The following is a 16,656-nucleotide window of genomic DNA, read 5'->3' on the forward strand; positions in this document are numbered from 1 at the left end:
TGCATATTACTCACATGTATAATTGTAGTAATGGAAATTAGAATGTTACAAATAAACATAAAGTGAAGATATTGCCAAAAACGTGAAAACAATAACAATCATTATTTTAATCATTAAAAGTAGAATGACATTGTTTTGTTCCTTTTTGTTGCCAACAGGTTATATATCACCCGTATAACCTATTCACATTGATAAATTGTATACAATATAAGGACATTTGAGCATTTGGTAGAAAAACACACAAATGAATACTAGTATTTACATTTCCGTCCTGACAACTATTTTTATATGTTTGTTTGGCGCCGGTACATGCATACTACCACGTTCTACACTTTCAGCCAATTTGAAGTTCGAAGTTATAGATGAAATCATTTGTCAATTTCTGACAACAGAGAATATGATGTCATACTTTACCCATAATACTTTGCTGAAGAATCAAGATGGTGTACTACATAAATAATTAAAAAGTTAAATATCTAGAGAATGAACAGTGATATGAAAAAAACTGTAAATTGTATGTTTTTATGTTGTCAGATTTTTCTTTTAATATATAACATTCAAATTATTTGTGTATTTAGCTTGCTATTGGATTTGATGTGTGAATGCATCTTTAACTACATCTTCCTACAGGAACTTATTCAAGCAAAATATATTTCCCCATTTTTGACCGCATACATCGGTGTTGATGTGGTAGATTGAATTATATATCGTTGTTTCCTAAATTATTGAAAGTTGATGGTAATAAAGCTATATACTCACATAAACTAAATACATGTAAATATAAATCATGACAGCAACTTCAACTGTCATAAACGAAAACCACTCTGTGTATAACTCCCAGATAAAATATAATTACACGTTCATCTTTTCACTACGCGTAACTATGAGTCCCAAAACCCATGCGTTTTCAATCTTGTGTTAAGCCGTTCTAAACTGCCAGAGATGCACAATTCGAAATGTGATCAACAGTAATGAAGTTAATAATTCTACCAAAGATACGATACAACAGAGTAAGGAAAATTGTTGTACCATACATATATAGTTCCAGAGTTTCAACTTTTACTCATGCTTGTTAAGTGGTTCTTGAAATACATATGGAGCAACTACTAATTGCTTATTAATATACGTAATTAAATTACTGACTTACATTAATAATTAATTAGTTCCACATTGCATTTATTGACCAAAATTTCTTTGACAACCACCTAATAAATTTCGAATTAACTGTTAACTGACCTTCCAGTTACGGAAAACATAACACATTAAACAAAATAAAAAATCTATGTCACCCGTAACTCGAAGTTACAATGCCTGTGTGGCACCAGTACATGTAGTTACTAAATTATAATAATGGTCAGCATTATAAAAGATATTGAATGCTCTTCCTAATAATGCATGTAATACAAATAAATTGATGAAACCTATATATTGTTTTACGATCATACCTGGACATGTTCATGTTACTGATACATCTCTAATAATCAGAAGATACATGCACTGTAATTTACATATCAAGTATAGTTCTCTGCATCATATATCTCATATTGCTGTCATCTCATGTTTACAGACGACTTGTGTGGCATCCAAATAATAACACATGGTAGTTTTGTATTTTCATTACTCGTTCATACAGGATCGCATTGAATACTTGGAGAAAGGGTAACACTATCGAGTATAGTATTTGCAACAAAGAAATAGCTATTGCATAACATAAACTAGTGTTGGTGTTTCATGTCCCCATACACGATCTTGCAATTCTGTTGCAGGTAATATTTCTGTTCATAAGATTTTGTAGCCTAGTGTGTTGCTATGATAGGTTCGAGCACATGGACATTGCTATGTTATGACTATGAATAGCATTCTTAAATGTGTTTTATGACGAACTTTCTTTAATTATAAAATAACAGCCAAATATGTCAAAGAGCATACATGGACAACACTTAGGTATTGTGCTATGTTGTGTATTTCCGGTGTTAATTACAGTTTATACATTAAAATGTGGCTCTCAATAGTATGAGATGGATATATACATAGTACAGATGATAAGTATCAACTGCCGATACATTATACATGTACATCTATTTAGCTTTACATTCATCACTGCTTGTAGCGTAATGATTTAATATTTCTTTACATGCGAAGTTGAGATATGCTGATGCTGGATCACTTCTCCTTCATGACTTATCTCTTCATGGGTGTACCTACATCCAATAATAAAAAAATTGTGGTTATGTGTATAATATTGGAAGAATTTTCGATGAATCTACTGCGGAATATGTATAAATTACCTATCTTTAATTCACAAAAACTGATACCCATATATGGTCCTTTAGGTTAGGTTAAGTTAAAGTTCGCAAACATAGCATGTCAACACAAAACGCTACTACCACCACAACTGAAAAAGAGAACGTTTTCACTTGCAAGCTCTTGTGATGAAACATGTATTTAGGTATGGTACACCGGCACTAGATATTATACTTCACTGTTGAATGTGTGATGAACTATATTCAAATACTAATACTTGATGAGCGGTGCGTGTTCCAATATAGTATTTCATTTCATATAGCTATTCATGTGAGAGTTTCCTGTACCAAAAATGCATGATTGTATAAAGTAAAATGACTACCATGTATTATATGTGAATGTCACATAGAAGATTGTTACAACAAGATCAGCTAGCTGTGCACTAGCATGTATTTAGTTTTTATTGTTTGAACCAGTATATTTTGTTATTATAATATGTTATTGATTGCTTATTATATATTTATGCTAATATTCATGATTTCTACAAAAAACATGCCTGTGACCGTGAAATGCCAAACCACACATTTACCGTTTTGTGTTTGTGTTCCACTGAAATAGACAATTATTGATTTTTTGGTTGAAAATGATTATTCGTATCCGAGAAAATTTGAGATATTTCTCTTGTTGTAGCAATGCCCACCGATCCTGAAACAGTCGACTGTTTTCGGCTTTCCGACTCTAGCCGAATTAAAAGTGCTCCATCAAACGCCAAAATATGAGAGGAAGCCATGCTCTTGTACTATACTTTTATAATACTGCGTCATTTAATAATAATATTAACGATATATATTTTTCGGTCAGCGTTTTTTTTTAAACGTTATATTTTTGGCGTAATGGTGTGAGAATTTACGCGTTTTCAAACGATCCGAAGTTGTAACATCAGTATACAAAAACCCTAAAATCAATGAGAAAAAGTTGGGATGGACATTCTCTTTATATTCTCGTCATACCATAGACCCCCACGCGAAACAATTGCCCCCATTTATAAAAGAACAACTTGGACAAATGTTTTGGGATTCTGGATAACATTTTGAAGAGACCATATAGTCTGGAAGCTAAGGCCAAGAATTTGGAGTTTAACTGCACCCCACGTCAAACATTGTGGAAACAGACTTTTCTTATGCAAGATGTTCTGACTTTTTCAAAAATGCTAGTTTCCAGAACAAAGATTTTATTTTTTTCAAATCTGATTGCCATGTTCATAGTTGTATTGTCTTATTTATAACATGTTATAATTATAGAAAATAAAATGATAACCTTCAGAATAATATTGAGCAAAAATAGTGTTGTGAAGACTATATGTTCTGAAAAAACAAAACACGCAATATATACAATTTTCGTTGAAAAAACAAGTTTGTTGGTAATTTCTGAATATGCAAATTAGCTAATTAGCATATATGATGTCATAAATAATTTGGCCAATCCACGATCTACATTTTGGTACCAACTTGACTTCTATATCTTCATATGTATTGAAAATATAGATCTTTTAATGATTTCATAATATTTTCAGGTTGCCATAACAACATGTCAATTTTCACCACTTTTAGGGCATTTTCCGCCCTGGAAACAGGCATTTTTGAAAATGTCAGATAATTTTGCGTAAGAAAAGTCTGTTTCCACAATGTTTGACGTGGGGTGCAGCTAAAACCGTTTTTAGAAGGCTTTTGAGAAGTAGCTTCCAGACTAGTTCGTGTTATGTAAGAGGTAGCAATGACGTGACGCGAAAACCGATGCGTCTACAGTAAATCACGCAGCATTCACACGCAATTGTTTTTAATTATGCTGTCTAAAATTTACTGAATTGTTTTGTGATTGGTGTTGATTTCACACTTCTGTGATCTTTTCTTGCAATTTGATCTGCGTAATAAGTGGACTGTCAATATTTTGCGTCCACGTATTCTTTAATGTGATGTCGTAATTATGACAATCGCGATAACTCGAGTCGACATATACATAGCGATCGTTGAGAGTTCTACGGCAATAGTAGTCGGCACATCAACCGACTTCATCGACCACAATGCAATTGACTGTGATTGTACATTACACGGTTGATCGCGGCGACCAGGCGCGTCAAAAAGGATATATTTTGTATCTAACTCAACCCTGTACGATAAACTTATAACGATAATATGTGGTCTATATGGTCCACTCATCCTCGAGAAACAAATACCTGAGAAGCAATTCAGTCAAAGACAAAAAAATTGAATAAGAAATGCGTCTTACATACATTAACGGCAATGTACGCTGACCAGCAAGTTAACCTTCATATGTCACAAAGGATATTTGAGTACTAGTATGCAAATGAGGAGTTAATGAAGAGCCTCGTTTTAAAATAATTAAAATAACATTTTAAACCTACATTTGAAACCCATTTTTTCACTTTGAAAATTTATTCTATACTTAATAACGTAAAAAATACTGATATTGATGCACCAATGAATGATTTTGGCCAAAAAATAGCAGGCATTTCACAATACGCATTATATGCGTATATGATAGCCATTCGAATATATAAAAATCACGCAGGAATTAAACATACCAATGGTACAGATTCTTCCCGTATCTGACAAATACTAGACTAATTTTTGAACTAAACACAATTCTAATGGAGAAATCAATAGTATAATACTAAGGCGGTTATCTTGGAGTTATGCAAATAAGGAATGTTAAAATGATCACATGATTCGCTCAAGAGACATTCTAGTACCTTTTAACAAGAATGTCGCTTTTTAAATCACAAACAAATATTAATTGGAGGTGTTGATATGCCGTGTTATGGTATCGTGATGACCATTTCGGATTTATGCAAAATTAGAAAAAAATACCCAAGGATGATGTCATGCCACCATACCAATTTATCAAGTCTATCGTCCCAGGAAACAAAATGCATCAAAATATTTTGTATTGACTCTAAATACAGGTCCAGCTCAAAAACCCATTTGCCTGCCGGGCGATATATGTCATTGAATAAATTAGACGACCACCGAAGGTGACGTAATTCAACGCCTAATGAGATGGATATAACGTCGCTATAATCAGGAAATAGTTTTATGTATATGATGTTCAGACATCATTCATTCAGTTAGCAACTGAATAGCAACTGAATCAGCAATAGCCTTTGTGCGTACTTCAAACAATACAAATCGTTTGGCGAATAAATAATTGAAATTTACTACATATATTCTTCATCTCCTATGTAAAATAAAATCAATACAGTGACGTAGAGAGTGGTTTCTGCCATAGTGGCCTCTAAATAATGAGGAGAGACTTGTCTATAATGGAATGACACGATCGCTTGGCCAATTAAATAATTGAAATGTTCAAAACTGTTTGAATATATTTTATTAATTATATTTAATAGCTCCCATATCAATTCAAGTAAATAGAGCGACGTTAGAGGGTGGTTTGGGTCATACCGTCCTGTAATGGAATGAAGAGCGACTCGTCTGTAATGGAATGACACGATCACTTGGCAATTAAATAATTGAAATGTTCAAAACTGTTTGAATATATTTTATTAATTATATGTAATAGCTCCCATATCAATTCAAGTAAATAGAGCGAGGTTAAAGGGTGGTTTGGGTCATACCGTCCTGTAATGGAATGAAGAGCGACTCGTCTGTAATGGAATGACAATATCGCTTGGCCAATTAAATAATTGAAACATTCGAAACTGTTAGAATATATTTATTAAATATATTTAATAGCTCCCATATCAATTCAAGTAAATAGAGCGACGTTAGAGGGTGGTTTGGGTCATACCGTCCTGTAATGAAACGAAGAGCGACTCGTCTGTAATGGAATGACACGATCGCTTGGCCAATTAAATAACCAAAATGTTCAAAACTGTTTGAATATATTGTATTAAATATATTTAATAGCTCCCATATCAATTCAAGTAAATAGAGCGACGTTAGAGGGTGGTTTGGGTCATACCGTCCTGTAATGGAATGAAGAGCGACTCGTCTGTAATGGAATGACAATATCGCTTGGCCAATTAAATAATTGAAATGTTCAAAACTGTTTGAATATATTGTATTAAATATATTTAATAGCTCCCATATCAATTCAAGTAAATAGAGCGAAGTTAGAGGGTGGTTTGGGTCATATCGTCCTGTAATGGAACGAAGAGCGACTCGTCTGTAATGGAATGACACGATCGCTTGGCCAATTAAATAACCAAAATGTTCAAAACTGTTTGAATATATTGTATTAAATATATTTAATAGCTCCCATATCAATTCAAGTAAATAGAGCGACGTTAGAGGGTGGTTTGGGTCATACCGTCCTGTAATGGAATGAAGAGCGACTCGTCTGTAATGGAATGACACGATCACTTGGCAATTAAATAATTGAAATGTTCAAAACTGTTTGAATATATTTTATTAATTATATGTAATAGCTCCCATATCAATTCAAGTAAATAGAGCGAGGTTAAAGGGTGGTTTGGGTCATACCGTCCTGTAATGGAATGAAGAGCGACTCGTCTGTAATGGAATGACAATATCGCTTGGCCAATTAAATAATTGAAACATTCGAAACTGTTAGAATATATTGTATTAAATATATTTAATAGCTCCCATATCAATTCAAGTAAATAGAGCGACGTTAGAGGGTGGTTTGGGTCATACCGTCCTGTAATGAAACGAAGAGCGACTCGTCTGTAATGGAATGACACGATCGCTTGGCCAATTAAATAACCAAAATGTTCAAAACTGTTTGAATATATTGTATTAAATATATTTAATAGCTCCCATATCAATTCAAGTAAATAGAGCGACGTTAGAGGGTGGTTTGGGTCATACCGTCCTGTAATGGAATGAAGAGCGACTCGTCTGTAATGGAATGACAATATCGCTTGGCCAATTAAATAATTGAAATGTTCAAAACTGTTTGAATATATTGTATTAAATATATTTAATAGCTCCCATATCAATTCAAGTAAATAGAGCGAAGTTAGAGGGTGGTTTGGGTCATATCGTCCTGTAATGGAACGAAGAGCGACTCGTCTGTAATGGAATGACACGATCGCTTGGCCAATTAAATAACCAAAATGTTCAAAACTGTTTGAATATATTGTATTAAATATATTTAATAGCTCCCATATCAATTCAAGTAAATAGAGCGACGTTAGAGGGTGGTTTGGGTCATACCGTCCTGTAATGGAATGAAGAGCGACTCGTCTGTAATGGAATGACACGATCGCTTGGCCAATTAAATAATTGAAATGTTCAAAACTGTTTGAATATATTGTATTGAATATATTTAATAGCTCCCATATCAATTCAAGTAAATAGAGCGACGTTAGAGGGTGGTTTGGATATAATGAAATGAAGAGCGACTCGTCTCCAATGGAATGAAAAACAAACAAACGCTAGACTAATTAAATATTTGAAATGTTCAAACGATAGCAAGGCATTGTATTTTATATATTTTATAGCTTTCATGCCAAAGACATGAAATACATAGACGTCAGTAATCGGTTAATGACATGACATGGGCGCGTTTCACTCCGCCGCTAACAGTGTGAGTGCGTATGGTGCCAGGAAAGATTGTGTAAATGAACAGTGTATCGACCAAGGCTGTCGCTTTTACAAAAACGGTCTTCGAACGAGCAAACTCTTTCGTAACGGTTCGTAAATTTGCTAAACCTAACGGTATTTTCCGTTAGAGCGTGTATCCAGCACTTGCCAGGTGATCACACGTCACGTGACCGCTCTCTAATGGAACGCTCTGTAATGGAACGGACGCGCTCTAATGGAATGGCTCGAGCTAGGTCTATTCGTCGGGTGGCATTGGGAAGGGTCGTCACGCAATGCATAAACTTAGCAGTTACATGAGATTACCGCCTCTTGTATTTAGAACCATCCCGCTCGTGGTTCTGTACTTGAAGGCATGTATATCCCGTAAGTAAATTTATGCTGTCATGGTGGCCAGCCTTGTGTTTAGACACGGTTACTAAAAAAGGCGGTTAGGAAACAAACCATGTTCTTTTCATTGGATGCGTGTCGCGGGTAAACATTTGAAACAAAAGACGTACTAATATGTGATAAAGAAACAGGAAATCACGCAAATATGACGTCATTTCCCCCCAGAGTTCATTGCAATCAACAACTGCAAGCCATTTTACTGTTTATCTGTGTCGATGCTTTAAGTTACTAAAGTGTAAGTTGTTCCGGTGAATCCTGACAAAACCTCTCGCTCAGTTAAAACTTATTACAAATTTGCCAGCCTTGTATGGCATTTTCGTTTCTAAAGAACAAGATCAGCAGAAAACTGAAATAAAAAAAAACACAACAACACATGATCAGAAAAAAAGATGTCAAAGAAGCCATACAAATGTTTATATTTCAGCGATGCAAAAGTTTTAATGAGGAGCCATGATACCACATACATTTTGTTGGGAATAATCAAAATAAGCGATAAAATAACTGAAACGACTTAACCCATGCTCTAGAAAATGCATGTAAGCACACCAAATATGCAAAAACAGGCAGTTTCAATGAAAATAAGAACAGTTAAAAAATTGTTCAAAAATTGTTGCGTTGACTTAAATTCTATTTAATAGCAAGCTGAATATTGCAACATGAAAAAAATTGCCAACAAACTGAAAAAAGGACAGACAAAAACAATTAAACAGACATTTTATGAAACTGGCGGAAAATTTTGAATACATTTTCAACGATTTCCACGGCGTCTACAAAAATAAGTGTAAAGACTTTAAAAACAAAATGGATGATACACTGACGCGAAAGCACTACGATAAAATTTACTCTAATAAGCCCCCGAATCACAAACACCCGTCATAAGTACGCACAGTAGTATACAAAAAATGATTTGGTAGTATTTTTTATAATATAATGTATTTTAAAATAATGACTTAGGGGCTAGAATTTTCGTCACTTTTTCTTCCGGGATCCAAGCTTACTTTCATGACAACAGTGAAAACGATAAATGACGATTCTCGATGTTATCACAGTTACAAAGAGTACTCATCCGAAATGTACGTATAGTTCTTCGTAGAGCCTGTGCACCAAACGTGGATATTCTATCGAAAACGAGCTGAAAATTTCAAATTCGCGGGACATCAAGTGATCGACACAAGGAGGAAACAAAATGGTGGGCCTTGAAATATCAAGCGATAGAGGGCGTACACAGCGCTACACGCATCCTTGAGGGATTAAGCAGATTCACACCTTTTAACAATAGCGTTTCCGAACCGTCTTTTTTAGTAACCGTGGTTTAGAGAACCGATTGTGCTGTTGATGCTGTTCAACATAACAAAGAAAGCACCTAACCTGAACAAGATTGCATGCCGCGCAATTAATTTATTCAAGTTTCACTTTCAATGAAACTGCTAAGTTTTGTAACTTTTTAGAAACAACGAGCCAATTGTTCACGAACAGTTCTCGCAGATCAGACACATGTATATTTATAAAGTATAATCAAATTCGAAAACACGTTTTATTGAGTTTTTACGGAAACTAATTTTTGACTATCATAACTAATGACGATATCATCTTATAACACTTTTCTTTATGCTAACGATGTATAAATTACACAATTTATTCACCATAAAATGAGCTAAAATATGATGTCCCATTGGCGTTTCTGTGAGTCGTTGAGTTACAGCCACGAGAAAATGGACACATTCATGAAATTTAGTCCATAAAGTTCAACGGACTATGAGACAAATACAAATTCCGAGACACCGGTTAAAAGAACAGTGAAAAGACCAGAAACATAGAAAAAATAAACATAGAAACGGCCAATTTCGCAAAAAGCTCAATGTTTAGGAGGTTCACGGGAATGATCGTAACTTGATCCCCTGAGAAAATATTAACACAAAACACATATTAACATGTTCGCATTCTGCTGTATCTCTGCTATCTGAAAACATGCTAATCAGTAACTGGCGAGGAAAGCACAAATCTCAATTAAATTATTGTTTTCCCCTCTAGCTACCTTAATTTAACATGAAAGTAATGTTTTCAAATAATTTACAAACGGGAATGCAAAAGTTCAAAAGTCTGCTGGAATAGCTTGTGGGATATTTAGATATTCTACTGCTTATAGGTCGTACTTTGAAAGATTACAGTGAGAGTTTTGCAGCTTTGACTCATTCTGTTTTACTAATTCGACTAATTATATGTAATTATTTGATTAGTACCGACAAAAATCGTCAGGGGAAGTGAAAAACAACATCGTTCTGAAAGGCGAGTGCCAGGTCTGGAACACCGCGGAGGGCGCTACTCACGCAACCTCGTCAGCATAGATCAACATCTAGTGTTGAGTCTAGTCCTGGGAATTGGTCAACCAATAACAATAAGAATTGTGCAAACAGAGAAAACGAAGACCACATAATGAGAAAAAGTACAAGAATGGGAAACACCACGGGACACATGGGTTATGTGAGAGCGTGGCCAAGAACAACTCCCTGGTATCCTATGATGTTACCTACATAGACATGGGTTGCTTCAATTTAACATGAAAGGAATGTTTTCAAAATAATTCATCAATCAACAAATCACAATTACAAATAATTTGTTCAAAAACAGGAATGCATGTGTTGAGCGTTTGGCAGCTGTGACTAATTCTGTTTTACTAATTCGACTAATTATATGTAAAGTCACATATTTGTATTTATAAATATTTAATGTTTGATTCACCTTTGATAGTCCAAACAAATGCCCACTCTTGTACATAAAAAGCAATATAATTTATTTTAAATTTCCTTACAATATTGTTATGGCATAATTTTTCTTTTGTACGATGTTTTTTTTTGTCAATTTTGGTTATGTAATCAATTCATGTTGGCGGATGTTATGCCCTCAACTTAGTATAGGTCATCAGGTCGGATAAATAGATATTAACAGCTTTGAGATATCTCATCTGCATAGCAAACACCAAGGGACACATGGGTTCTGTGAGGGCGTAGCCCAGATCGTTATCCTATTATGTTTTACCAACTTAAATAGGGGTTGATTCAGTTCAACATTAAAGTTAAGTTTTCAAAATAATTCATCCATCAACAAATCACAATTACAAATAATTTGTTCAGAAACAGGACTGCATATGTTCAAATGTCTGCTGGAATAGCTTGTGAGAAATTTAGAGGTGATACATATATTCTACTGCTTATACATCGCACTCTGAAAGATTGCAGTGAGCGTTTGGCAGCTGTGACTAATTCTGTTTTACTAATTCGACTCATTATATGTAAAGTCACATATTTGTATTTATATATCTTTAATGTTTGGTTCACATAATGATAGGCCAAATAAATGCCCACTCTTGTACATAAAGGCAACATCTTTTTTTTTTAATTTCCTTACAATATTGTTATGGCTTAATTTTCCTTTTGTACGATGTTTGTTTTTGTCAATTTTGCTTATATAATAAATTCAGGTTGGCGGATGTTATGCCCTCAACATTGTATAGGTCATCTGTAGGTCAAGTGAATAGATATTAATAGCTTTGAGATATCCCATCTGTATAAGAATTGCATGATTATACTTACTATGTATAATTGAATTACCTATTACAGAATGTTTCAGTGTTAGTATGAAATGAATTTAAAGAGTAAACTGTTCTGTATTCTGATATATCATTATGAACATTACAAACCTTTCTTCATGATGTTTTACATTTTAAAATGATGTGTCGAAGAAATAATAGAGAATATGGATGGGATATACACATACCAAAATATTAAACTAACTAACTAAGTATAACTATCACATGTGAAGAAAGATATTCGTTCTGTACGATGTATTTTGTCAGTTTTTGTTAAATTATAAATTCATGTTGGCAGATGCTGTGGCCTCACATTAGATAGGTCATCTGTAGGTCAGATGAATAGATATTAACAGCTTTGAGATATCTCATCTGTATAAGGGTCGCATGATTATACTTACTATGTGTATTTGAATTGACTATTACAGAATGTTTCAGGGTTAGTATGAAATGAATTAAAATTTTCCCCGTTTTCTGGTAATGTACTTTTGAATAATTGACTGCATAATAAAAATGTTGTCAAACATTGAGTAACCTTTCCTGAATCCCGCCTGTGCTTCGTCGATCTTACCAAGTGCTTCTGCCCAAAAATACAGCCGTCTATTTAGTATCGCAGTAAACATTTTACCAAATATACTGAGCAAGGAAATTGCTCTATAATTCCCCGGGTCATCGGTGGACCCTTTTTCATATATTGGAATGACAATTGCTCTTGACCAGACGTTTGGGAATTTTCCTGATTCTAATATTTGGTTAAAAATGGTGTTTAAAAATGGGGCCAAGGTAGAAAAAGAGAAAAGAGAAAAGAATTCGCCAATCAGATCTTCGGGACCAGCAGATTTACCATTTTTAATACTAGCAATGCTATGACTAATTTTGTCAGCTGTGATAGGCCCATTTAAGATATCCCAATCAATTTCCATAGTGCTAGGTTGAAATTCATCAACTAATTTAAGTTGATGTTGGAACTCGTCTGCAAGAGCAAAGTTATCCTCTGCCTTATCACCTGCGTACTAAAGTAGTCGTACCATTTATCAGGTGTGATAGGCATATTTGGTTTGGCGGAGAAAGGGTTATTTAGTCGTCTAAATGACGACCAAAACAGATTTATATCAGCGCATATCAAATTTGACTTGATTTGATCTATATGTTGGCGTTTTTTGTCCCGGCAAACATACTTAAACCTTTTACTCAATAAGTGGTAAATGAGTTGGGTTATTGGTATTACGAAATTTGCGTAACAATCTGTATTTGTTTACAATACAAATAATTTGTTCAGAAACAGGACTGCATATGTTCAAATGTCTGCTGGAATAGCTTGTGAGAAATTTAGAGGTGATACATATATTCTACTGCTTATACATCGCACTCTGAAAGATTGCAGTGAGCGTTTGGCAGCTGTGACTAATTCTGTTTTACTAATTCGACTCATTATATGTAAAGTCACATATTTGTATTTATATATCTTTAATGTTTGGTTCACATAATGATAGGCCAAATAAATGCCCACTCTTGTACATAAAGGCAACATCTTTTTTTTTTTAATTTCCTTACAATATTGTTATGGCTTAATTTTCCTTTTGTACGATGTTTGTTTTTGTCAATTTTGCTTATATAATAAATTCAGGTTGGCGGATGTTATGCCCTCAACATTGTATAGGTCATCTGTAGGTCAAGTGAATAGATATTAATAGCTTTGAGATATCCCATCTGTATAAGAATTGCATGATTATACTTACTATGTATAATTGAATTACCTATTACAGAATGTTTCAGTGTTAGTATGAAATGAATTTAAAGAGTAAACTGTTCTGTATTCTGATATATCATTATGAACATTACAAACCTTTCTTCATGATGTTTTACATTTTAAAATGATGTGTCGAAGAAATAATAGAGAATATGGATGGGATATACACATACCAAAATATTAAACTAACTAACTAAGTATAACTATCACATGTGAAGAAAGATATTCGTTCTGTACGATGTATTTTGTCAGTTTTTGTTAAATTATAAATTCATGTTGGCAGATGCTGTGGCCTCACATTAGATAGGTCATCTGTAGGTCAGATGAATAGATATTAACAGCTTTGAGATATCTCATCTGTATAAGGGTCGCATGATTATACTTACTATGTGTATTTGAATTGACTATTACAGAATGTTTCAGGGTTAGTATGAAATGAATTAAAATTTTCCCCGTTTTCTGGTAATGTACTTTTGAATAATTGACTGCATAATAAAAATGTTGTCAAACATTGAGTAACCTTTCCTGAATCCCGCCTGTGCTTCGTCGATCTTACCAAGTGCTTCTGCCCAAAAATACAGCCGTCTATTTAGTATCGCAGTAAACATTTTACCAAATATACTGAGCAAGGAAATTGCTCTATAATTCCCCGGGTCATCGGTGGACCCTTTTTCATATATTGGAATGACAATTGCTCTTGACCAGACGTTTGGGAATTTTCCTGATTCTAATATTTGGTTAAAAATGGTGTTTAAAAATGGGTCCAAGGTAGAAAAAGAGAAAAGAGAAAAGAATTCGCCAATCAGATCTTCGGGACCAGCAGATTTACCATTTTTAATACTAGCAATGCTATGACTAATTTTGTCAGCTGTGATAGGCCCATTTAAGATATCCCAATCAATTTCCATAGTGCTAGGTTGAAATTCATCAACTAATTTAAGTTGATGTTGGAACTCGTCTGCAAGAGCAAAGTTATCCTCTGCCTTATCACCTGCGTACTAAAGTAGTCGTACCATTTATCAGGTGTGATAGGCATATTTGGTTTGGCGGAGAAAGGGTTATTTAGTCGTCTAAATGACGACCAAAACAGATTTATATCAGCGCATATCAAATTTGACTTGATTTGATCTATATGTTGGCGTTTTTTTGTCCCGGCAAACATACTTAAACCTTTTACTCAATAAGTGGTAAATGAGTTGGGTTATTGGTATTACGAAATTTGCGTAACAATCTGTATTTGTTTACAATCGTTGTCAAACCAAAGTGGTTGTTCTGTATTTGTGTTTGACATTTTCATACCACATTTATCAGCTACAGATCGAATCAAGTCTTCAATTATATTAACAGATACATCTGTATCGGGATTTACATTTTCAGAAATCGGGTTTAACCTATTTTGTTTTTCCTCGGTATATAATTTGCTCATGAATGAATCAGAACGTGTAGGCAGTCATACATACTTAGTTAGTTAGTTGACCCTTTTGCATACAATTTGCATTAATATAAAATTGTTTATGTACATACCCTTGTATACTAAATACAAGTGGGAGATGATCAGACTCTGTACGGGTCATAATAAGAAAATCAGCGATATCAGTAAATAAAGTTGTCGACACAAGAACATAGTCAACAAGGCTTGCCCCGTTACTTGAGATACATGTAAAGTCACCAACACCTGCATCGCTGCCTACTCTATCATTCAACATATGCAAATTGTGTGAGCAGCAAAGAGATAACAAAGTACGAGCAAAATTTTTAGAAATGTTATCTTTTGTTGCTCGTGGAATGTTGAAGGTGTCTTCAGTATATGGGAATTCATTTATAATATAATCTATATTATCATTTATGATAAGATCTGGCTCATTTCCCGTACGGGCATTAAAATCACCGTTTACAATCAAATTTGCGTCATCAAACTTAGATAAACTGGTGATCAAAGAATTTTCAAATAATTCAATTCCATTTCGTGATTCAAGATTATCATAGAGTGTTGCATTTTGGGGAGGTATATAAACATTACAATAGATGATATCTTTATCAAAGCCAAACAATTCTTTCTGGAAAAGGAAAAATAAGCAATCATGTAGGTCAGTTTTGATACATTTTACATAGTGAATCAAATTATTTCTAATTAGTGTTAATATACCTCCAGAGAAACGACCAAATACTGAATTTCGCGGTCTAATACGATTGTACACATTAAACCCATGAAAATAATCAGAGAACTGGTCGACAAATTCAGCCCAGGTTTCTGTTAAAGAAATAACATCATATAATAGTAGAAAGCTTATGAATTCGGGAGACTGAAGTTTATATTTTAATGATATTCCAAGAAATAAAGTTTAATTTCGTTGGGCCTTGGCCGGATTCCTATTCGGCAATATTGTCGACCAGCACATTTTCTCCAGTGTTCAAGAGTTGTTGTTTGTGTTTACGACGTGTTCGAGGGCGAGTAGGTGGTCGTTGGTCTTCTTTCGTCCAGCTTTTCGTTTTTCACTGTATAGTCAAGATCTTGAATATTACGATTTTCGAATTTTTTTCCAACTTCATCCTTCAATATATTCACAGACGTTTCCAATTCAGACACCCGGTAATCTAACCGTGCACATTTTTTTTGTATTATATCTTGAATGTGTTTCATATCTTTTAGTTCCTGTCGAATTTCATAACCACTTTGTTTAATTTCAGCAAGAAGGTCACCTTTCATGTCTTGCATGGCCTTGATGATGTATTCTTCGGTTTAATTCGACGTAACCTGCACACTGTAGAAAACGTGAAATAAATGGCTGCTGTTCCACATCTTCACGAATACCTAACACAGTTCTGAATGACAAGTTCATTTGAAATTCTAATGTCACTTAATTAATGAATACACTTGTTACGTAATGCCAACTCACACAATAGAGTGGCTTTAAGTTCAAGGGCAAACTTATGTACTCGTAATGAATTGAAATATTAAACTGTTATATATTCTGATATATATGGATGAACATTACAAATCTTTCCTAATGATGTTTTACATTTTAAAATGATGAAAAGTCGTGTGATAATAATCTACTAATCATACAGAATAAAGTTGGAAT

The sequence above is a fragment of the Saccoglossus kowalevskii genome, chromosome 7, assembly GCF_978046115.1.
Source record: "Saccoglossus kowalevskii chromosome 7, keSacKowa6.1, whole genome shotgun sequence".
In the NCBI taxonomy this organism is placed as follows: domain Eukaryota; kingdom Metazoa; phylum Hemichordata; class Enteropneusta; family Harrimaniidae; genus Saccoglossus; species Saccoglossus kowalevskii.